Raw genomic sequence first — 25,584 nt, forward strand, 5'->3', positions numbered from 1 at the left:
TATAAGGAAAAAACTTAGAGTTGAGCTCTGTTTACTCTAAGGAAAGTCCTAGGAAATGAATGGCAGTTACAGAATGCCATTGGCAAAGCATGCATCCTCACCTACACATCAGCATCTCCAGCCCTTTGTACCTGCTCTGCCACATACACTCAGGCAAAATGGAAGCTAAACTTACACGCTGAGATTTGTGGCATAGGTGCCAAACTGGGGTGTGGGACACAAGGGTTATACTCAATGATCACTGGATTACTTGTGGCAGGAGAACCCAGGCTTATGTTCCTCTACAACAGAAGGACAAAGGCACTTGGAAAGTTTAGTTTTGCCCAGAGCCATGCTTACTGATCCAACCAGCACCTCAGTCAATGAAAGGCACTGCTGACCGTGAAGGTGACAGAATGCACCCCAATCAATAGTAAAAGCCTCTGTAAAGGCACCAGCTGTTTACCATTGCTATTAACCTTTGTGCTGTAGAGTTTAAATTAACCTTAAGGTACTGTCAGGACAAAAAAATCAGACGGAAGCTGATTTTTACAAAATTATTTCATTTTTCTTTAGACACAAAATACTCAGACATTAGCATAATCTCTGCGCCAGCACCTGAGTTTACTGCCTCTTCCAATGCTAGTGATTTGCTAAGTTGCTGAGAGTAAAAAAGGAGATAGAGGAGCGTAGTAAAGAAGGGAATTTGTAGAAGCAGAAAAGAAAAGTCAAACACTCTCTCCATCTCAGTGTTTTCTTGCAATGCTTTTTCCTGCACCCAAAGTGCTAAAGACAAATGAATGTCAAATTAGGCTACCCACAGCTGATCTTCTGTTCTCCAGGAACAGAACTACAAAGCCAAAAGAAGCTACATGTCTTCCAGTAGACAAGCCTGGGCATTCACAGAAACTAAGTCGCAGCAGTTCTGTCCAATGTATTTGCTGCGTGTGTCATTAATAAGCAAAAACCAAAACCCAGCCCAAAACACCAGGATGAGGAGAAATTTGGATTCTAACTCGGCCAGCTGGCTGGAATTATTAAGCAGCTACATTTGTAACTATGAAAGCTAATGAGAGAGTAATCATATTTCACAGTTCACAGCCGAAAGTAATTTCCTTTAGTAGGTAATGATGGTTTAAATTCCCCCTTCTTTTTGATTTCTCTCCCATAAACTGTGGCTGTCACAGAGTTTTGAAAACTTTATTTTACATCTGTCTTCAAAGGGCAACACTTTGGTACAGGTGTATTGAGAGGGAAAGTGCTTGAACTTCTTCAAGGGGAAGAAAAGATGATCTTTCCTCATCCCTCCGCCCCAACCACAAACATTTCTTGTCACAAAGAAACAGCAACTGGATGACTAAGTAATGATAATGACTGCTGCTCAGTGCACTGCTGGGCTCTGATTAGATTCCTCTTGGCCTCTAACCAGATTTAAAAAAACAACCCAAAAAACAAAGCCCCAAAGAAAACACATTGGCCGTTTAGAAGAGGCAGGACTGATCCTAATAGGATCAGTACAGTGCTCAGTTAAGATGCTCCGGGGTCATTGTCTCTGTCCAGAAAGACCAGATCCTTCATTTCAGTGACTTGCAGTGAAGTAAACAAAGACATTGCCCATCAGGCCACGAGCTGCTCCCACGGCCCTTTGCATCAAAAGTTCCACAGCCCAAAAACCACAGCTAAACAGGCCTTGGGGGACATCCACCTCTGGAAGTCTGGGGGTGTTGAAGTTTTCACATCCTGAACTAGCTGCCCTGTGCCAAACAGGCAGGAACTATGAATGTATGAGCAGAATGGGAAGACGTTAAGGAAAACGTTTGAAACACACTGTCCCTTCCAGAATCTCCGCCTCATCGACTCCATCTGTTCCCAAAAATTCAATGGAAAAAATGAAAACTCCATTTTCCTGATTTCTTTAAACTCACTCTCACTGTTACTGCTCTGGTTTCTGGCACAGTGCTGCATCATTTAAACCTCTATCACCGTCTCTGATGGGCAGAGCCCGCGTGGAGGTGGTGTGACCAACCGGCTGGAACCAAAATTACATTCTGGGCAACACCTTCCCCTAGAAGACATTCTGCTCTTACCCAAGGGAAAGTTGTGAAAGAATACTTGTTACACCTTACAGCAGCTTGTCTGAATAACCTTCAGCATTCTCCCAAAGCAACAAATTCTAGAACTGAATCAGGCAGCAGCTCTGGGAAATCTGGCCGTCAGTAAGAATGTCTTTAAGTCTTCAGCAACTCTCCAATACTTCTGTATGTACACTAAGGGCCCTTTTTCCTCAGTTATTGAGCCTTGGAACTACTGTAACATTTTCCATGCTTTGACACCCTCCCTCACCTCTCAAAAAAAGATTCAGTCAATATATACCAACTGTGCTTTCACAGATTTACTTTTTTTCCTTCCCCTTCTGTGCCTTTGGTCCATCTTGACAGGTTTGGAACTGTTTTGCATTGCAGACCAATGCACAGTCAATTGATGTAGTATGAATTTTTCTCTCATATAAGAAAGGTATTGTAAAAAGGGCCATTTAGGACTCCATCTAAGCTGGAATAGAGGCTAAAGAGTAAGTTGTTCTCCTTCACACTCCCATATGGGCTATTCAGGTCCTGGTACCCAATGCTATGAACTCTGTGAAGAGCAAGATGTGCTATGCCTTGATGTCACACAACAGCCAGTAGGACTGAGCAAGCATCACAAATAAGGGAAGAAAGAAATGCAGATGTCATCACTTGGCTGATGACACAGGTCAGCCATAGTACAAGCATGAGTCACAGTGACTCCCAGGCATGTCTCTGAGAACCAAGGCTTCTTGGAGATGCTCTTTTTCCAGATCAGGGACTGACTGAGTATTTCTGCCTGGAAGAGAAGCAAATAACACAATCTCTTCCCTCTAAAGCAGTCAAACTGAGGGGAGAGAGCTTCCCTTTTGCAGCCAAAGTACAGGCTCATATTCAGGCCGGCCGTAAAATAGCCCGTTGTGCCAGTTCAACAGTAGGGTCAATGTGATTTTGCTCATCAGACAGTAGTAGGAGAATGACATAAAATTTGGCTTGATAAATCCCAAAAGTTTTTCCAGCTTCCTCTCAAACAGCTTGAACTTTAATTCCTTAGAGAGAAGTAATTCATAAAAGACAGCACCATCAGCTAACAACAGCCTCTGCATGTTCAGCATGCAAGAGGCTGATGCAGCCTCACTGAACGGTTGTGTATCCCCAAAGGAGACAGACATAAGAAACCCTGGAGAATCATCATGTCAGCCTGGATGTGACTCTGACATAGAGAAAACACCAGGTAAAGAAAGAAGTAGTCAAAAAATAATTGTATGTGCCATTTCTGTAAAGCCAGAAATTCAGTCTTCAGTAACTGCTGTTTTGACCTTTGCCTTCCTGATCACAAACAGGCTCCCTAGAACAGACATCCTTAAGGGAAATTCCAAAACTTCACTACTTCCATCTGTTTCTGACCTGGAATAAGGCACAGAATATTTACTAGAACTAGCATCAAAATAAACAGAAAAAGATGGCACAAAAGCAGATAATAAACAAGGAGGATGTAACAAATGCACATAGTAAACATTATGTCACAAACACAGATAGGAACACATCTGATGGTGGCAAAGGTGAATTTAGTTCTTTCTGGGACTACTGTATTTTATCTAATGCATCCATGAATCACCACAAAAGTCGCATTTGGTGGATGTCTTTCAAGAACTGGAGCTTTTGACTGGCTCACATATCAAAAAAAGCCTCTGTAATACAGTGGTACTCTCGCCATCATATAGCTTTCTGCTGCTCAACCCAGGCAGGCTGCTGCTAGGAGGAAAACCCCTTCACTACAAGTGATAGATGTCATTTTAGTGCCTCAGGTCAGGATAAGGTCTCCCAGTAATGCACTCCTTCCCCTCACTTTCAGGGGGGACTACTCACACAAGTCAGCTGGATGAACTTTCAGGCCCAGGTTAGGACAGGATCTTCTGACAACAACTTGTATTCTGTCTTCTCTTCACATGCAACTGCTACATAACAGCTCATACCTACAAAAGTCAAAGAGAAAGAAAATGCTTATTAGTGCCATTAGCCGCTGCTGTCCAACACATCTACAGAGAGGGCTGTACTAAAGCAATAAGTCATTCATAGAAATAATGCTACTTTTAGATGAAACAATTACCTCTGCTTACCATGCAGGAAGCATAGCACAGTTAGTATAAACATCAGTCTGCCCAGATCTGCATTCTAGCATCCTCTGTGTGAGAACCAATGTTTATGGATGTCTCCAGGGAAGGCTGAAACCACATCTGTTTTCCTGCCTTTCTGTTAGAGATTCCCTCTCAAGCAGCAAGGAAAGCTGAATAGCACAAATATTCATGCCTCCTTACAACCTACAGTCTGTTTGCCCATGTAAATTGCTGTTGATTTCAGCTTCATTTAGTACACTAGTTTGCAAAATGCAAAAAGAAGAAGTAAACACATCTATGCTGCTATCCCTGATGAGTGAATAGGCTCGTCTGACACAGAGCCTGGGCTAGGAACTAGGGGTAAAAACAACTATTAAATATAACTCCCCACTGCCAAGAGTAAAGAAGGATAGGTAGTAAATGTATATAAAGAAATATATACATTAGCTTGCCTTCAGACAAATTCCTTAGTTGGGATATACAGCTAGACAGACACAGAGGCAGAAATCACACAGAAAAATTTAATGTTTTTTTGCATGCATTGATGGTTACTAAATGGAATTATTTAACTCCAGTCCAACGTTAAGTCTAAATGGTAATACCTGACATAGATTTGATAGATGGCTGTGCACCTTTATTGTTTCACTCAATAACATTAACAGCAGTCTGCTGTAGCGAGATGCCTTTGCAGTTTGACTTAGAAGGTAAGTATTGACACATCTCATCTTTAATCATGTTATTTATCAGGCTGCACTAGTCAGCAGCTCACCCAGAGCTCCTGCTGTACCGAGTGGAGAGAAGGGTTCATCCAGAGGGCAATGCAACTTTTCTCTACACGACCTGTGCAAGCCCAGGGGCCTGCCACCAAGGTTGCTGTGTCTCAGCCCTGGAGGGGCCGAAGCAGGCAGGGAGAAAAACCCCTTGGGTAAGGGTGAGAAGCACCTCTCTCCCATGGACCTTTGCAGTCCTATGCTAATGTGTTGTAAGTTCTGTTCATTCATTGGTTCACTAAGTCGATGTCACCCCGGTTCTGTCCTTACTGACCATATATGTAGCCTTTCCAGAATGTTCTTCTCTCCTTCAATCCCCATTGGCTCTGTTTCACCGCAGTGTTTTGCCCCTGTTGCCCCATTGGTTCTCCCAACCCTTAGCCACGCCCCTGAACCCCTTTCCTCTACCCCTATTGGTCCTCAATCCTTGGATCTGCCCCTTTAACCCCCTATTCAACCTTGCGCCCTCAGACCATCCCCAGTTCTCGCCCCTGGTCTACGTTTGAGGCTGTCCTCTATGCATGTGCCGTAATAAACAGCGCTCAGATTTCCAAACGGGGCCCCATCCCTTCGCCTCAATCAGTGGCTTTTCTTAGCAGCATGCTCGGGCCCCAAAGGCACATGTCACTCTCAAGGCCTCGTTGTGGCTCATGACACAACAAATACCTTCTTCATACTTCCCTGTATTCAAGAACTTTAAGAAGAGGTTGAGGAGACCAACTAGCAAAGTTTGATGCCTGTGATGGATGTCTGAACAAATCCTCATGTGTGTTTTATTCAAGCTCTGAGGGAAGTGAAGTCACATTTCTTTCAGCAAGCAATGCAGGACCAGGACCTCCACGGGCCTTGTACAAGCAGCCTGTCAGCCAGTAAGCCTCACCAGTTACATATTCTCGTGGCAGTGCACACGGGGCAAAACCACAACAGAGAGAAAGTAGAAGGTGATGCTCAGAGATAAAGGCACTCATAAGAGTATCAAGGACCTTGCATAGGAGCCATCTCAGACCATGCCTTACAGAGGTCAAATAATCTGATGTTTTTACAAGCCTCAAGACTTCTTTCAAGGTCCAAGCAATGATCCTAGAAAAACTAGGATAGTTTTTTAAAAAAACTTCAATAGTCACAAGCTAAAAAAAAATTAGAGTTTTCTGTTGAGGATGGTCCAACAGCTTCTCCAGCAAGCAGAAAGGAATCAGTGAAGGACATACATTTGAAAGGCTTATTGCCAGTACTGGAAAGAAAATTTCCTATAAAAATGTCCAGAGTATACACCAAGAGAGTTAATATTCCAGTGGCAAGGTCAAGCCCTGGTTTGCCTGCAACACAAGAAGCTGCCCTGCTGGCATTAACTGCAGTTTGTTTGCTTTCCCAACCTGCCTTGTCCTTGTGAGTTGGCAAAAGGCTGAAGCTGGCCAGAGTTCCAACTAACAAAAGCTGCCCAAAGAAGAGAACTGTTATCACGAGGACTAAGAACAAGACTAAGAGGGGGAGGAGAGAGTAAATGGCACAAAACCCAACAGATAGAAACTTCTCTCTGGTGCTGAGAATTGTTACAAGTAAGGCTCTAACCTGGCACATAGCCAGGGAGCTCAGCACAACAAGAGAAGACAGAGTAAGGTTGTGACTGGTCCTTGCCCCAGTCCAGAGGTAACACCAAAACGTTCAAACTTTCCCCTTGGAAATATGCCCCACTTTAGCTCCTGGAGTACCATAAGAAGCTATTTTTTTGGTGAAAAATCTATGCAGGACTCTCAGAAAGATTCAGTTTAGACAAATTTTATACACACTGCTGTTGAAGTACTTCACTTTCTGTCAATCGCAGCAAAATTAGAGACCGAGAATGTCAGAGAGAAAGGACACCATACCAAGGAGTTTTCAACATGTTTTAATTTTAATTCTGTTAGCAGTCACAGATAAAGCTGCGTGTTGCTTTATCTGTTCTTAAGAGTTTGATTTCCACCATAAGAGAAAAGTCTGATGAAAGAGTTTCTAATAATACAAAAGGTACTTGGATACTGCCTGCACAAGAAGCCAGCAACCGGCACCAGTGGTAAAACCAGAGTTTCCTTCCTTCCTTTCCCCCTCCATTCCCTCTTAAGTTTTATAACTGAGGTTTTCTTAACTCTAGGCACATCTTGAGTTTAAAGACAAATAAATCACTGTGGCTTAGAGCAAACTGCAGATTGTGTAGTTCTGACGGATTAAGTGACAGCCTCAGTCTGTTCTGTTACCCAAGCCTGGAATAAGAGTCTTTTCAGAACAACACAGGAAGGGAACAGCAAGAACACCCTGAGGATGAGACTAAAGTACAAAAGTTGCAAGGTCTACAGTTTTACAGATGTTCCTGGAGGCTGTTCTATTCCATGCTAAGGACTGATACGCTAGGTGACAACATCACAGTAGTGTAGAATCAAGCTCTCTTGCATCTTCTCCCTTTTTCAGATCAACAGCTAGGCACATCTTAAAAGAACTGGACTCAGGCCACACTCAAACCACATCCCTATGGGGGAAGGAATGCTGCCAAAAGCAAAAAGGAGAGGTGAGAAACAGGAGAAAATTTCTAGTTGCAGACAGTGGGCAGGCATGATCCAGCAGGATAAGTCCATGAATACACTTATGAGCCCTGATAAGGACACGTAGTCCCAACTAACCCACTGCAGACACAAACATCAGCTCAGCACGCTGCTATTCTTGCAGTAATTTTCCACACTTCACAGCCTGAGCTTACACACAACCAAGCAGACAGCACAGCTTCCAGTACCCCCCTTCGGCAGCAATGGAAAACACTCCCCAGGTGATCTCACACCTGAACACAACAGGAGGGCAGCGTGCACACACACAGCCTCCAGCTCAAGAATTGGAGGTGCCAAGCAAAAGAAACAAAGGAGTCTCACATTGTTTTCAAGGTAAAAAGAGAAAGGGCCTGACCCCGCTTGACTTCATCATGTTGTTTGTACAGGGCCCTGTGCTTTGGGCACTGAGCTGCAAAATCAAAGCAAGTACAATAGCAATGAAAATATAATCAAACACATCAGTGTGGGACCAGCTTTGCAATGGAAAAGCAAGGAGCTGGAAACTAAGATCAACAAACTACTCAGATCTAAAGGCCACTTAGAAAACAACAAATTCAAGCAGCTCAGTAAGACTAGTAGGATAAAAATATTATATTTTGCCATTGTCCACATAAGAACAATGTGGACAATTGTTCAAAAGGCAGCCCCTTTTCAAGGAATTAAAATGGACAAGACACATGAAGGGGAAAAAGATGCATGGATGAGGAGTGATTTGACCTGATCGCACCAGAATCAGTGCCAGGAACAAACTGTGACTCCAGCTTTCCCAGCACAATGCTCTTTTCATGGTCTGTACTACCTCTAAGGCTGAAAATCGACACCCACCTTTTTGAAGGCGTTTTCACTGAAAACTGCTTGTCACCATCCCACCTGCTGGAACTTACCTGCAGTGCTCATAGCAGAGGTATCCAAGGGAGCACTTCACAATCCACAGAAGGCTGAATCCACCGAGTTAAACTGAACAACCAGTGACAATAAATAAAGCTGATCTATTTTCTTGATGCTGATCACACAGTGCTCACATGCACCCTTCAGCTGGCAAAGCTGCAAGTGAGGCCAACCATCACTATTGGTAAGGCAACAAGAAGCAGTGTGGAAGGGAAGACAAGAGTCCCTGTCTTCAACCTGAGCAACTAAGTTTGCTAAGTTGATGCTTGTCCTTGGTCTCAGATAGAGGTATGCTCTTCCACTCTGGAGGTCCTAAGACATGTCATTCAGCTCAGAAGGGATACCAACAGATCTTTTTAAAATTTCTTACTTGAGCCACTCCATCACAAAGAGCTCTAGCTTAAGAAGTATCAAATACAACAAAAATGCCATCCTCAGCTAGTGCAGCAAAGATCAAACTCTGATAATATTTTTGCTAACTAAAATTATTATTATTAATAATAGCAGTAGTAGTAATAATCATCATCATCATCAAACTTACTGATAAGCCATCTCCAATGACCATGGGTTTTGGATAGTTTATTAGATTTTACAAAACAAACTGCCTATATGCTATGAATATGGACTGCTTAGGGACAGATGGCCAGAGCTCAGCCTGTCCCTGTGGACTAGAATGACTCAGAGAATATTGCTTTGGGCTAACAGAAATACTAAAGACAACAGTGATACTGTTACTATTCTACATGCGAGGCCAAATCCCGCTAAAGCATGTAATTTTCAGTGAAGTCAACAAAAGAGGCACAAGTACATTTCAGGGTAGATCCTGATTTCTCAAGATTGGCTTAGATTTTCTCCAATATAAAAATGAACTCTTCTGCCTGGTAGACCTTTCATTCTAGTGAGCTTATGCAAACCGTGGCTTTCTTCACCCACTGCTCAACAAACACGACCTATGTAGTATGTGACCTCCAAATGCAAATTCCTTACATGGACTACTTGGGTTCAACTCCTTTGAGAAAAACTGCCAGCACATACCAGACTAGCTTGAGCTGCCTCCTCAGAAGAGGCTGCTGCCAAAATTCCTCTTTCAGGTTTGTTCTGTCCATGCCCGAAAGACTGATTTTACCTGTCCAAATGATTCAGCAAAATCCCTTTCACCTCTTCTCCAACACAGTGCAGGCAGCATACACCTCCATGCCACAGGCAGCAGAGCCAGCCTGGTGCAAAGCACCCGTTTGCTCGGGTGTGGCTCCTTCTGCTTGGGCATAGCAGCAGGCAGCATTCCACCAGCACTTTGCAGAAGAAAAATTGCCCAGAAGCAGCTAATACATACAAATCATTAATATAGGCTTCCCCTCACAAAATACCCATTAAGGCATCGGGGAAGCTGGAGGAAATGGTGAAGTGGCAGCTCTCAGTCTAAGAGAATTTAAGAGCACATCTGCACACAAAGGGAGAAGTGGATATTTTCAGAGTAGGCATCCCTGTTTCTTCTACATCCCCATCTCAAAACTGAGGTCAGGAATAAACAGAAAGCAAACATACAAAGGAACAAGGTCATGCTACATCTCAACAATCACAGAGAACCATGCTTGTAGATCAACGCTGATCAGCTCTCAGATCTTTAAGATGTAATTTCAGCAACACACATTTGATTACCTCTACAATTCACTTGATACCTCTTGAAAGGAAAAAAAAAAAGGTGTCACCAACATATAGATGGTGATCAGAAAGAACAACACTGCAGTGATGCCAGCGCTCTGGGCACATTCTCACTTTGTCGCCATTTTCCATTAGCTAATACTGTCAGCTCCAGAGAGGTGAGATATGACTTCGCCCAGAGTAATACCGTCCAGATACAGAGGTTACTCTCAACTGACCCCAACCTAAGTGAGATTAGAGTCAACCCCTCCCCTTCCCACCTCTTTCACCACCTCTATATTTAACTGCAGATTAACTCATTTCCTCTATCCACATGTAAGATTAAAGCGCACCAAATGCTGTCAGCTCAAGCAGAGCCTCAATGCATCCTCATGTAAATCACCACTCAGTGCATGTTTTAAAGTATGTCGAGGAGAATGAGTCACACCTTCATACTCACAAAACCACACACTTGCTTCTCAAGAAGTAAAACTGGCTGGCAGCCCAGGTCCCCAGAATAGTAAGAGATATCTCCAATTCTAATCTTTCCCTGTCTGTTACATAAATCTCAGAGACATAAGAAGTGCCACTATTTACCAATGTGTTTGAATGAAACGTGGATCAGTGACCAAAGCAAAGGGTCAAACACAGTGACCTGGCCTTCAGGCACTGCACATTACACTTCTCTGGAAGGAAACAATAGCCCCTCATTCCAGGGAGAGGGAAAAACAATGCAGCAAGATCTCACTGAGATCTCATGCTCACTAGGTTTGGTTCAAAGAGGCTGAGAACTACAAAACTGACTAGAAAAACGAAACACCAGCAGGGAAGGGAGAGAGAAATAGAAAGCAGTGAAAGACTTCTCAGCCTGCAATGCCACTCACGAAGTGCTTTGTACAAGGATGAAAATGCTTCCCTCAGACTGTAGCTCTCCACCCGCTGTGAGGCAGACTCACAGGAAGGAGAGAGGTGCTCTACACTGCGAGGGGGCCAGCAGCCATAGCTCCAGGGCTGCAGGGATCCCATCCTTGTCCGGTCACAGCACCGCTGTGCTCCGACCCTTCAGGGCTCCAGCCAGCACCTGACACTCCCATGGAAAGCAGGCGCCTTTGGCATTTGTATCCTCCATCTGTATCTCAAGACACTGCACCAGAAGAGAGGATTTTATTTCTATCTGACCTCTGTGCAAATCACTTGGAGCCCTGCATCATAAGATCTTTATCACAGCTAGCAGCAAACATTAGGAAGTTGTAAATAAAGCTGGGACTTTAAATCCAGCCACACGAGTTAACTCCATAGTGAATATAATTTTTCACAGCTAACCACTATGGTAATGAATTTTACCTCAATGAATACAGAAAGGGTGAAGCATGCAAAATTGAGAACAGGAGTAAGTTTCTCACCTTAGATTTTATATCAGCAATCCTTTAAAGTAAAAGCACTTGTTTTCCTCATCTCCCTAATCTCTCTTGGTCTAACATTTCAAGCAATGTGGTTCCCCTTAAATTCCAGTGGCTAAAAAAAAGGCCTCCCTATTTTTGCCAAGAACAATAGAAAGTCAAGGTGGACAGCAAGCAGGGAGACACACAGAAGAACCACTGGCATCTGCTTCAGCTGAACAGCTGGAATAAGTTGTCAATTCCCCTTAGTGTATCCTCCAATTGCACAGTCTGGCAAAGGAGGCTACTAGAAAAGAAAAAAAGGAAAGAAAATGCTTACAACAAGCTTATGAGACATCTCAAAAGCAATCACTGCATCTCCATTATTCAAGAAACTCTGGAACGACGAACAGATGGAAATGAGAAAAGACACAGTGGAATGACAAAGAGGATTCAGCCATATATTGCAGGAGCAATGGGGCATGCCAGGCAGATGTACCACTGCCAGAGCAGAATCTGTCTGATCTAATGCAGGGAATGCATTGCCTGTGAATGAAATCAAAACATGCTGAGCAAAGACAGACACAACTGTTAGTATTTGGTGCTGCCATGCACATACCAAAACAGAGATGAACATATACCAAAATATAGAGATCAAATAGCAGAGTGGCTGAAACCTCCCATGAAAAGAAAGATCTACCTTGCAGGGATCAAAAACTATCAAGGTGGTGTTAAGTCTCTTTCAGCTCAGGCATTCCCAGAGGGCTATAAAAAGATTGTCATGATTTTCCATTTATTTAAGAGCGTGTTTTGGGGTGAACGTGTGCCAGTTTTGTTTTCTGGCAGTATGAGGTCACGATATAAAATTTATAGCAAACTTAGGACACATTTAAAAATCAATAGCAGGCTTCCAGTGAGCTGAGAAGCTGAAACACTGAACAGATGGAAAGGAGAAAAGGAACAATGCACTGCATGGGGTCACTATCAGTTCACAGAAAAGCTACAAGACACACAGTCCATGAGCTGTGTGAAAGATGTGAAACGCTTCTCTGCTTTCTCTGTACATTGGCTCCATGTTGCAATGAAACTGCAAGTGTGTCTCATGGAAGCAAGTCACATCTCTTGCTTCTATCCCCGTCTGCCAATGTGCTTACACACCACTGTCCCCTGTGTTTGCACATATGCTTGTTTTATTTTTCTGCTGAGACTTTAAAAATGGAGTTCTTTTTGTTGCTCTTGTAATTCAGAAATTAGACTCAGACCCTGAAAACATGGTCTATTCTTGGCAAAACAAAGGGCAAAAAGACTCTTGATCAGGTCTACAGGAAAAGAAGAATACTTCCTGTTCTAAAGAACAAATTAATGTTTCATATTTCTTTATGCCTCATATTATTTTGATGTCTTTATGCATAACAGGAGAAATGAAATTTGCCTGTGACCACGATGAGACAAATTCTCATCAGATTCCCTTCCAATTCTGTATTTTGTGCCTGAAAGTGCAAGTGACCAAGTAGCTGGCCAAGTTACATCAGGTATGACTGTGGCAATGCCAATAGTCAGGCATCCTTAAAATGAGTGAAAACAACTAACAAAGAAACATCTTCTGCTCAGACAGCTTTTCTCAAAGTCTAACCCCCAATCAATCATCAGCTCTCAGAGGGTCAGTGTTTGGGCCAGAGCATGGCAAGACACAGCTACTTCACACTGCAGGGTACTGCTACAGGATGCTGAAGGTAGAGCACAAAGACAATCTGAAAGCTGCTATTTCTGCTGGATAATGCACTACCCTGCCTAGGGCGGCAGGGTATTACAAACATGATTTAAGACAAGTCCTCTGTGTCTTAAATACAGGAAGGGAATGATGGAAGGAGCAGCCTGAACCAGGTATGTGGAAGCTGTGGAAGTCCAGAGACTGCAGCATTACCTGGGCTGGCATTCATAATGATCCAGCCAAAAGCCATTACAAAATGACTAGAAGTAAGAATCAGGCAGACTCTTGAAGCAGCAGCCCAGAAAACCTGACTTGTTAACCGACATATAATTAAATAACACCAAGGAGCCTTGAAAGATTAGACAACTGAATCAAATCAATGCTTAAGAGAAAAGGTGACAAATATACACTAAGATTACGAAGAAGGATTAAAGGAATATTTAGCTGGAAAAGATGGAAACATAGAAGAAAAGCTGAATAATATCAGGCTGTAAGTCAAGTAATAAATGAATAATTGTGAAGCAAAACTGGGACGCGCTGATTTATCTTCCTCCATGCTAGAAGGCACCACTAGGTGTAATAGATATTATTTTATAAAAAAAAAATTAAAAGGTGGCATGAAAATCAGCCTGAAGAATTTATTACCACAGGGCGAAAAGAGAACACTGTAGGGAAATATTTTTACTGGCTTTCAAAATGATTAGACAATTATATTAACATAAATAATAGCTACAACTGGCAGAGCTACATGAAGAGTTACAAGAATAATCAGCCCAATAGCACCTCTCTCTTCCATTTGCAGGCCTATACTTGTGCTTTCAGGCAAGGTCTGCTCTTTCTGAGTCATTGCTAGAATTAAAAAGGCTGTAAAATTCCTATTTGGCCCTTACATGGTTTTCTGTGTGATGGATACTCAAACCATGGGTTCGGATTCTCAACAGTTTTGGGATGCGCCAATGCCAGTGAGCCAGACTGAAGCTATGTCTGGTAAAATGACTGGTAATTCCACTCCTTTAGTGAGCTGGAAAGCTAATGAACACAGCAGCAATTCGCTTACTTTAGCTCAAGCATCCTCCCACTACAGTCTGCCCAAGCTGTGACTCAGTCTGCTCTTTGTGAATGAAGATAAGCACCAAAAAAACCCATCTTTGGTCTTCATACCTTCTTCTTCAGGCCTCCCTGAAGTCCACAAGATTTGACAGATTCATTTCTCAAATAATGGCCTTAAAAGCCACCCTGTCTTCAACAAAGCCCCCACGCTAAAAACAGTCCAGATTTTTAAATTCCACTCTTCCAATAACTGAAATAACTCCATAATGTCACGGCAAAAAATACTGAATTTTTCATACATACCTCTAGCTGAGTAACAATGTTCAGTCTTTAACCAAAAATCTCCTGGGGATTCTTGAAGCTTGAACTCATTCAGAATTTCCCGCAACAGAGTTGCTCTAAACCATACACAATCTCCCAGTTAGTTAAGGATGGACACAGCACAAAGTGCCATCTCCTGGTCTGATAACACTGTTGGGCACTGCACATCTAGTATAGTGTTTTCGACTCCTACAATGTGTGATGTTTTCATACAGCCACACCTGATGGAAACGAGAGATTGCATGAGACTGTCACCTTACATGTAAGATAAAGAAAAAACTCACAGTGAAGGAAAAAAAACCTTGGAGAACCAGGAAAGATCAGAACAAGAAGGCAAAGAAAAGTAATTCTAATATATATTCTTACATAACAAACAGAGAGAGCTTAATTTGGGATGGGGGAACCCACATTTTCATTCAAGACATCTGAAGTGGGAATACTATGAAGATAGGACACAGGACTTCACAAGGTCCTCCAGGCATTCACTCTTGGGAAATACAGATCCTACTTTAGACACAGGCCTCCAATACAAAGGACAAAGGAAGGGAAAGTCAAAAAGAAGCTGAAATGCTAAAAAGCTGAACACTTGGTGACATTTCTCGGAAGCTCGCTGCCTTCCTTTGACCATCACATGAGTGCTCTGGGTGCTGGGACAAGGCAATGTACTCAGTTGAGGATCCCTCAGCAGAGCTCAGTCATTTCTGCCTGGGCACACTGAGAGCCAGAGCAGCAAACATGTCGGACTGCTGCTACATCCTGCCAGGTGCTTGGAATAGCTGGAAAAAGCTCAACCCAAAGAAAATCAGAGGTTTTCTTCAGCCACTTAGCACTGAGCCTATGATGTTCAGTGTAATTTCAATAGCTCAAGAGGAGGAAGAGCTGAATCGTCATAGGGGACACTTTCTTTCTCCCATCTGTCTTTCATGAACATACTTGATCAGAAATACTGTCCTCCCCTGATGCAGGAGGATGTGCCTTGGTCAGCCAGGGAAACATGAGAATGGGATGTTGAGCTCAGCAAAGAGAGGCCTAAGTGTCAAAGCAGTAGTCCTCCTTGGTCCAGCTCCTTTCACAGTTTACTCTGCAGCAGGCATAAAACGGAATTCGATCCTGCCTGACAGGAGGGTTTCCTTCCCTGTGAACTCCGGGGATACAAACCCATAGCAGCTCAAATGTGGACTGAATGCAGAAGGTGCAGCTATGCCAGGTTTTGTGCCTTGACTCTGATTCCCACAATAGCTGGGTTTTTCTGCAAAACCTGCATCTCATGCAGACCCAGGAATCTTAGGTTTCAACTAAAAAAAATCCCAAGGTTCTGGGAACGCCTAGTCTGCATAATGCAGGATTATACAAAGACTCATGAGCAAGCTCTGAGCTAGCTGCTAACTGGCTATGGCAGCACCATGATCCTGGGCACAAGGAAGGCTGCTGCCAGTCCCAGCTGAGATAAGTGTTTCGTGGATATTTTCAGTGTAAATCTACACCTGGCCTAGACAGGTTTTGTCTCTTACATTCATACAGGCTGACTTCCCCTTAAAGACCCCTTTTATTGCCTCTGAAGGCCCAGGGCATCATCATTCAGAGCCAATAACTACCTTAATTTTCTGCAAAAGTGAGCACTGTGCTTCCACTGCAGAAGAGCTGCAATGGCTTTATCCTCTTGCAGAGTAGGTATAGCCATCATCTATAAAGGGCTAATAATTTATTTTTCTTTTTAATCAGTGGTCCATATAAATATTTAAGAACCTCAGCTTCTTTGTGACTACAGAAAATAAGCTTGAAAAACATTATCAGAAACTCAGAAGAAATAAAAAAACCAAAATGGCACAGAAAGATGTACTATTTAAAAATCCACATACCTAGTAACAGATTATATGCAACAAGTTTGCTATTGCATTGAAAGTCCTTCCATTCATTTCAAAATGCAGAGAAACACACACTTCACAGCTAAATATCTCATGAAACGTGAGATATAAAGGTAACACAGTTAAAAACAGAGTACATCTACTCAGGTTGTACCAAACATCCCTTAGAATTTCTCTGTCCACAAGAACATCAGTGCTTCCTTTTCCTGCACTGGCATGTTGGCTCCTTTACATTTTAGATGGTCAAAAGGTACAACAGCATGACCTACTTTCTAAGTATCTTTGTACCTACTCCAAGAGTTACTTGCCAAAATAGATGCTATCCTTGAATCTGAATAAGTGGCCTTTTCTTGTCTTTCCCATGAGATAAGGTTAAAGTTCATGCCTGTGAACAAGCCAAGCTTTGATTACTCTCCTCCTGTTTACAGCTTTTCATAAAATGCAAAGCCATAAAGTCAAGTTGTTTTTCGAATTCTGTAATCATACTAAACTTCCAGAGTTAATCCTATAAACTAGATTCTCTGGGCTTTCAGAGGTTCCCTAATATGGTCATTAAATATCTAAGAGATGAGGACACCTCACAAAAACCCAAATGAACTATAAACTCCTTAGACTTCTCATTTAAAAAAAGTTAGAGACAAAAGATATGGCAGATTACAAACTGGCGCCAAGACAAAACTAAGGCACATGCCTGATGAGAGCAGCAAAGATGTCCAGGATAGCACAGACTGAGCTGTCAAATACGGTTGCAGAATTTTGAAATGTAAAAGGGATACTATTTGGAAGACTAAGACAAGATTATCCAATACTCTGGCCATTTTTAAAATGATCCTGAGGCAACATTACTCCATTTTTTCTCATTTAAAAATCAGAAAAGTATTAAAACTTGAGTGAAGTACATGAGTAACTCTTTTTGCATGAGACATCTAGATCAAACTCGGCTTGTTTCTTATTTAGTGCTGTGTAAGATTCTAGCTACTCTTACTGATGTCTCTGCAAATAATTATGCATTTAAAACAAGTCAAAACTTCAGCCTCAGATAGTGTTGCCATTTGTAAGACCACATCTTGGTTAGATGAATTTTCTAACCCTGGGATGGATTTTACACAGCGCCTCTTCTCCTTCAGACCCAGGAATTGAAATTTAACCTGGACTTCATGGAACTTCACTGGATAGACCAAATCAGTGCTGTGGAGAATCAAGTTTTCCTTCACCCATCTGTCATCTACCACACCTGCTCTTCTTTAACACTGGCTGAGAATTTAGCAGACACTGCCCATGTAAGCAGCTCACCTGCCCTAGCAAAGGGGCTGCTTAGCAGAGCTTGGTCGTGCATTCAGAAGCAGAGAATGCTTTGGCTCAAGCAGACAATTTCCTCTGGATGGTAAGGGCTGAAAAGACCTTTGGAACCTGACTTCATAGTAAAAGAGATCCATGTTTCAGAAGACCAGTAACTCATTTGCTTTGTATTTGGCTAAAAAACAAAAAGGTTTTTTTTCTATCCACCCATTCAGATAACGCAGGGTTGGCTCAGCTAGCTATAATGATGCTGGGCCAAAACATTTTCAACAAGTTGTTCAAACATTATTAGTTTTGTCCTGAAAAGAGCAAAATACTCACTTGTCTTGGGAGTTACTCACTGAACCGATGTTCAAACATTAACAAAGACATATAGCATCCAGCTGCTAAGCTAGAATCTTGGGAACTTCCATTGCACTGTATTCAGTAAGCATAAGCCAGCCCTTTCATCACATTTCCCTGTAATTAGAGTGAACAGAACTGCTCCCATCATGACAGGAGTGGAATGAAGTAGGAAGATATCCCAATTCCAAGGATCAGTATCAAGAGGCAAAAAGTATTACAGGCTCAGTTGTTTGTTTCTTGAGAGGTAAAATCTGTGAGACCTGTACACAGTGAAGGCGACTATGATGAACTGTTAAACTGTCATTTGTAATGTGTGCTCATGGCAAGATACTTTTGAAACAAGTTCAAACTTTACAAAAAGAACTATTTCATTCTAAATTTCCCATAGCTCACATTATAGAGTTCCAGCTGTATTGCATTCCAAAAGAAGCTGAATAAATTTTCACTATAATAAAAAATTTTATCTTATTGCCCACCTTTTATTGAATCAGACACTTGTGTTTTTTGAAGCAGGGGTCAAACAGAATAGTCTTTGGAAACTCTGTAACAGTCAGAAGTTGCTTAGACCATCCATGTACATGTATGCCAGGGAGGTAACTGCAGGAACAATCTCTGTTGAGCCTTAGCTTCACCCCAAAGTCACCTCCAAACTGGAAAAATTTCTTAACCAGGCCCACAGATTTCCACAGCCCCATAAGCCAGCAGTTATCACACCTCTTTGTCTTATTGATAATGTAGTGACAATAAACCTTTTTGTGTGCAGGAGATGAACATGGCCATGCTCTATGGCAAAGCATCCATTGATTTCGAGGCATTTTTATGTAAGCGAATTCTTGAGCCCCATTTCAAAAGTAATAAAGTAGCAGCTCTTTCTTCAACAGAAATAAGATCAAGGCCCTTGAAAAAGGAAGGAGCTGATGAAATTCAAGTTGATCTGCTGAGGAACTGGCAGGAAATATGATCCAATACTAACTTTACCAGGGTTGCATCAGTGCAGTTATAGCTATGCTCTAGGGTCCTGCTGTTTCTTTTTAGAGATTGAGGAAGGCAGAGTGATCTGTGTCCAGAAGGTGTAGTTTTTCCATAACTTACATTCACACCATGCACACGTTTCTGTCACAGAAATTAATCCTCCCTTACTTTGCTATCAGGAAACCATCATGCAGCAGGAAGAAAAGAAGAATGCTGCATGTACTTCATAAAGAGGAGAGTGACTTAACATATTTTAATGCAGTTGAGATTACATATCCCAGAGTGAGTTATCTCAGTTGTACAGAATGAGATCTTCCATAGAAGACTGACTGATTCACTGAGGTCTCTGGTACATGAATTTCCTGGAAGGAGACAGAATTCTACAATGCAAACAATTTCTACTCTAGTAACTTCTGTGAGCCAAATTTGGATGTATTCTGGCCTGTTTTATCCTCCTCATCATTGGCATAATTCACGGGAAAGCATTCAGGAAGCCTAATCCCAGACAAGCAGAGGACACTTTCTAATTTAGAGCTTTCAGAAGTCTGAAGTCCATACACAGATGATTCAACAGATTTGATACTGGTAACTAAAATAGTATCTGCAGTTAATTAGCAGTTGGAGGTAGCACAGCACTCCCTGTTCCACAGAACACTGCAGGAGTTCCTCTGAAACAGAAGCCTAAGCTCACTTTCATCTTCTACCAAATCTTATCATCCCACAGTGTCACACAGAGAACTGTCCTAGGGGTTTGATCCGGAGGTAGGTCTGTCACCACCATAGGCTGGCAATAGGCACCTCCTTGGTAGCTTTTCCACAGCTTTTCCACTCTCCATTTGTCATTTAGAACTCTGTTCTTTCCTAGCCCCAGGGTTCCTCCTTAGCTCAGACTGAGTAGGATGTATTTCACGTCTTTGCTGAAGCAAATCACACAAATGCTTTGCATATTTGGCAAGCAATATCCTTCCCCAACGTTTTCTATAACTAGATGCCAAGTCATGCTGTTTCACTAACTCAGCTGCTGAAAATTAGAACAGCACTTTCCATAAAGCCCACATTGCTCCAAGACCTTAGTTTGAGGGGTTGGGCATTGTGTCTTATATTCAGAGAGGGTGACTTAAAGTTAATTTCCTCACCATGAGGCCCTTTTGGTGGCATCAGCAGCCTTGAAGCAGTATTTTGTCACTCCAAGTGTAAACCATTGCTCACTCTTGGCTCGTACACACAGAAAAGTAGCCACGTTGCAGCATCTTGCAGCAAGTTGCCTTCCACCAGCATTGTTCAAGCTGCAGAAGGCAAAAGCCAGCACAATGCTGTGGTTTACCAATGACCATACGTTATACTACATCTTGTAGCACACACGGTAATTGCCCAGAGCTGCAGAGAGGCAGTGCTTGATTAGGAATTGTTCCTGACGGGTGAAGACACTGTTGGCAATTAGTGGGGATTGCCACGCAAATTGCCAGCGGCAGGCAGCCTATTACCAGATATAGACCTGTGAGGAGAAGCGCTGTGAAAACAGACTGAGTGCGCTGTCACCTTCAGGGCTGGCTGCCAGTTCCAAATATCAGGACTGTGCTACTGCAGGCCTCAGAATCCTGTCCACTGTAGGAGCCACTTGACATCTTAATATGCTTGCCAAAACAAGGAGCATTAGCTATTCAAACCGCTGTCTCTCTCTTGCACCAACAAGTCTCTTGTATTTTAAACACTGCTAACAGCACTTACTGATGATGCAGAAGGGTGATCAGCACTCAGGAAAGCAGCCTTGCTTCTGTCAATGTCAGCATGATAAGTAAGGTGAAGAGGAAACAGAATGAAAATATTTAAGCCTTATTTAGTCTCAGCAAAACCTCTGGTAGTTCAGCTTGATCAACTGCCAAGCTGGTACATCTGGACTTGGTTTCTGATGAAAGCATATACAGAAACAAATAAAGTGATATATTCCAGTCCTAACTAATAAGCAAAGCTTAGAAATAGTCTGTCATGACAAATGGAAATTATTCTGTTACAAATAGCAAGAACTTCCACAGAGATGTCGTAAGTGAACTGCTGTAAATGCTGGAGTCCTGGAACCCTCTTCTTAAAGATAATTACAAGGAGAAGGGCAATACTACATTTCAGTCAGAACAAAATGAAACATTTCTTTAATACATGTCATCTCAACAACTTCATAGCAACTCTCAGCTGAAAAGTCCCTCTTGCTGTGACTAAGTAACAATTGTCCTTGCTCTGTTAATAGAGAAATTTGAAGCACCAGCAAGATGCTTTGTCTCAGGTCCCAAAGGAAACCACAAGGGGCCCGATGAACTGAGTCTACAGTGCACTCAATTGTTAGTAGACTCCTGGAATGACAAAGAGCATCCTTAATAACACAGCAAATCCTCTCCAGGCTCTGCTTCTCTAAATAAGCAAAGTGATTTGGGGCTTCATGTCTACAATAAAGATAATAGAAGTTAATTAATATGCTTATACAGCAAAGTGTTGACTCCCCTTCAACAGACACACTCCACAAGTGTGCCTAGAGGAGCACGTCGACAACATAATGGACAAATGAGATGACTCTGAAGAGAATTGCTCTCTCTACAATAAATGCTCTATGACAATAGGATCATGAAGCCAGTCCAGGAGTGAGCAGAAAGTCACCTCTTCATCACAGCTTTATTGGACTGCGTGAAACAAGTTATCTGCCCAGTGTCTTGTGAAGAGGAACTCATCATACACGCATGGAAGCACCTCCTGTCCAAAGAGTCCCTACCCCGAAAGAGCTCAGGGCACATCAGTGAAGTAATTCAGCAGATGACAGAGTGAAAATCACCACTGCTACTAGACAAGGACACAGTATCTTACTACAGCTCCTTCTTCCCATCCCCCAATAAGTTACTAAAAACAGAACACCAGCTCTCTTGATGGAATGATAAATTTGGTCTCCTGACATTCTCTATGTTAAGGAAAGCACAGCGTGGTTTGGATACCGGCAGTACCCAAGTATACCAGCACAGGTTTCACAAAGGTGAAAAACAAGAATTTATCCCTGCAACTATTTAGCTTTATGTCCACGATCTCTTTCACTGAACAGGATTAAACAGTACTATAAGTTTAAGGATGTAAACAGCTACAATTACAGGCTTCTGAAGAAGGACACCCCTTATGCAAGTGCTATTGTACCTTACCAAATAGATTTAACTTTACCCTGGCTTGCTCTGGATACTTACATTTTTTGAAAATTCATAATGATAAGTTTTCACAACTATTATGTGATGTGTTCAGAGCAGAACTGCCCCTTCCTAATTAACAACTTTACACATTATAAAAGGTGAAATCCCACTCAGATCTAACTAACCACTGAAGATATCATGCACTCAAACCATTTGTAACACAAAAAAATCTAATATTTTAAAATCCTCAGAAACCTTTGATCTTGCAGAAAGCTATAGTTTTCATTATCTCCTAACGACCCAGTACTTTCTATTTCCCAACACAATCAGCTACTCATTGCTTTCCCACAGTGAGAATCCTCAAAAAAATCCATGTTGTCTAAGTGTGGCCTGCAAATCAGCACATACACACACAGGACATTCATAAATCATCATTCAAGATGCTATTGATTCTAAACATGGACATTTCACATGAGCAAACATAAGAGACAAAGAGTAATGGTAGGATCCACTTCACCTAATTGTAATTAGTAAAATGTCAGGCATGCAGACAGTTGCCTCTGTAGTCAGTCAATGGTGAGTGACAAGGGCTTTGGAGGAACAAGTAATCCTGTCCTACAATGAACACATAAGCTGGAACAAATCACCACATGGCAGTGCTTTTCTTTCTCTACTCATTATGGAAAGAGCCTGGAAACCTAGGGCTTTTTAACAGAGGTGTGAGTTTCCCCTAGGAATCACAGCAATAAAATCTCTGTCACAGCCTCAGGTGGCAGTAGCCAAGATCATGACATCTAGCTAGATGTGGATCACAGCACACAGGCAGCAGCCCACATTTGCAGGGCTGTTCTCAATCCCTGCTACATGGAGACACTTAATCCTTTACAGAAAGAAAGGGAACAACTGGCACTGAACAGGCACACAGATTTCTTCTCCCATCAGAACAGTACACACAGAGCTGGGCAGCATCAGCTTGTAATAGACTTAAAGCTGTGGGTTTTAAAGCTGAGGTTTGTGTTAGCAGTGAGATCGTTTGAAGCCAACCATATCTGGGGGAAATACCACAGCTAAAGGGGTTGATTCCAGACTGGAAATACGGTTGTACTTAAAATATAGACTAAGCTATGCGGAGCATTCAGGATCCTGTGGCATTAAGATAATTAACCAAATGGCAAACAGCACATTTCCCTGGTGAAAGTGGAAGATCTGGAATGGAAAAGCAGCAGTTTCATAAGAGGGTCACCCTTTCACCTTCCCGAAGTTCCCATGGGGGCTGTGTGGCTGTGCATTCAAATTAACTTAAATCCTGGCACCCCCCTCTGCTCTGACAGAGATGAGGTCAGAGCCCATCTTATAAAAGCTGTGTTAGGGTCAATATTTCCCAGAGGGAAAAAATCTGCACCCTGGCTTCAGCCATAGTCTTGAGGACAGTCATGAACCACTGGTGGTCCCTGGATACAATATCGCTGGAGTACTGGGAGATCTGGACTGCTGTACAAACTGTGATAGTGTAGCCAATAAAGGGTAATGCATTTAAACATAAGCTGCTTAACATATGCTGCACTGGACACCAGAGACGGTAAGGAGTCCTCTCAGCTGGCTACACAGTTACCAGAAAAGTGCTGATTTGCTCATTTCCAACCTGCTTTTACTGCTCCCTGCTTTGTGCTAACTAACCCAAGGTAGCCTTCACTAATTGTAAAATCAGGTTGCTTTCCAGGAACAGTCAATATCAGCTGTATTTAATAGGCTGTTCTGGCAGATCCTGTTGTCAGATTCTGATGTCAACAGATAAAAAATACAAACCTAAAGAAAGAAATATAGATTATGTCCATTAAAGTTTTATGTACATTACTGATCATGTAAATCCAGAGACAACATTACAGATTGCAAATGGAATGAGCTGTTTCCTGAAGTAACATTTTAGACCATGACCTTTTTTGCACTACACTTATCTAGTTAAACAGACAGCAAAATCCCTGTGTCGCAAGGTAACCACACATTTGCACAGAATAACTATGCTGCATTCTTTATTTAGGATTTGATTTTGCAATTCTGTACACAAACAGCCTTTTCCAAGTCCACTGACTACAAGGCAGTCACTCATGTAGGCAGATTTCTTTTTCAGGGTTTTTAGGCATCTGTTAGTACATGTTTGTATGTTCCAATTAAATTGAACACTTACTATTGCAGTCTCTGAACTCACACAACAACTATTTCAGCTCATGTAACAATAACACTTAAAATATATTTTTATTTTTATTCCCATTAACAGTTTTAGTATAAGCTACAGAGTGGTATTAATTTGAGCTCTAGAATATCAACAGGAGAAGAAAAGGCAGCTCATTGTGGTAACAAAATGCTTCATTATCAGTCTGTAAAATACACATGACATTTAAAAGACAGTGATCCTCATATCCTTGTGAACTTTTGCAAGGATCTGTTACAAAATGCCATTAGCAACTGATAGATTCTTGTAGTGTTGGGACAGAAACAAATTGGCTCCCACCAAGAGTCTCGTGACCTGCAGCATGGTTAACATGGACCCAACACCCTCCTGCAACAACACAGCCCTGCACAGCAGAACTCCTCAGCACGTGAGGCTCTTAAATTCATGAACAACACATTGTCTTACTAAACTGAGTTACTTGGATTTAGGGATATTTCTCATCGAGATAAAATACAATACAAAATTTTCACTGATGAGAAAGTTAGTTCAAGTTAATGATGCAAGTAGACACTTAGGCAGCCCCAGACATCTTCAAACAGCTGGACAAACATTAAATTAGCCTTGCTGCATTGGTAGGTACACGATTCTAGGCTTATTTATATATCAGGAAAACACAGAAGCAGAGGCTGAAATTATTAAAAAGCAGTTCTGTTTGTTTAATCTGGCTTCCACTGAAGTCAATGGAAAAATTGTCAGTCACAGATTTGCATTTCCATGGGATGCCTTTATATTCCTGTGGTAGGGCAAAAAGCCTAGTTTTTAGTTCAAGCCTTGACCTTGCCAGGCAGTGTAATGGAGCCTTAGTGGAAATAAGAATTAGGCCTCCATCAGCTTGAATAGGAATTGATTTACATAACTTCTGAGTGCTTTTGAAAATTCTACCCAAAACAAGCAGATTTATTTGACCAATATGACTCAACAGGCTTGTGACAGACAGTAGAAGAACTCAGTTTGTCTGACATTAGTGAGCACTAGACTAAATCAGTCCTCAATATGTTTCTAGCTTGGAAGAGGGCTCAGTTACACAGGAATTTTAGAATTATTTTAAAGGACATTTTTAAAGTAGAAATAGTATACAACATTTGATCCAATGCTGATGACCTAATACCGAACTGTTCAAAATTAAGTGCTGTCCATGACAAGGTACTTTAAGGGGAGAACAAGATAGATATGGAAAGGGTTCCTGCCATTAAAAGAAGGTAGTATCAACCAAGTTATTTCAA

General features: G+C 42.0%; 1 protein-coding gene across 3 annotated transcripts in view; it reads right to left on the reverse strand.

The window, feature by feature from the left end:
* The window catches only part of SORBS1 (sorbin and SH3 domain containing 1), a 161,917-nt gene that overhangs the window by 78,279 nt on the left and 58,054 nt on the right, over window positions 1–25,584 (reverse strand). For all 3 annotated transcript variants that reach the window (XM_066323990.1, XM_066323992.1, XM_066323991.1), the window contains one exon: window positions 3,912–4,018. The gene's annotated coding sequence lies outside the window, so the exon portion shown is untranslated. The remainder of the gene's footprint in view (window positions 1–3,911; window positions 4,019–25,584) is intronic.

The sequence above is a fragment of the Sylvia atricapilla genome, chromosome 8 (assembly GCF_009819655.1).
Source record: "Sylvia atricapilla isolate bSylAtr1 chromosome 8, bSylAtr1.pri, whole genome shotgun sequence".
In the NCBI taxonomy this organism is placed as follows: Eukaryota; Metazoa; Chordata; class Aves; order Passeriformes; family Sylviidae; genus Sylvia; species Sylvia atricapilla.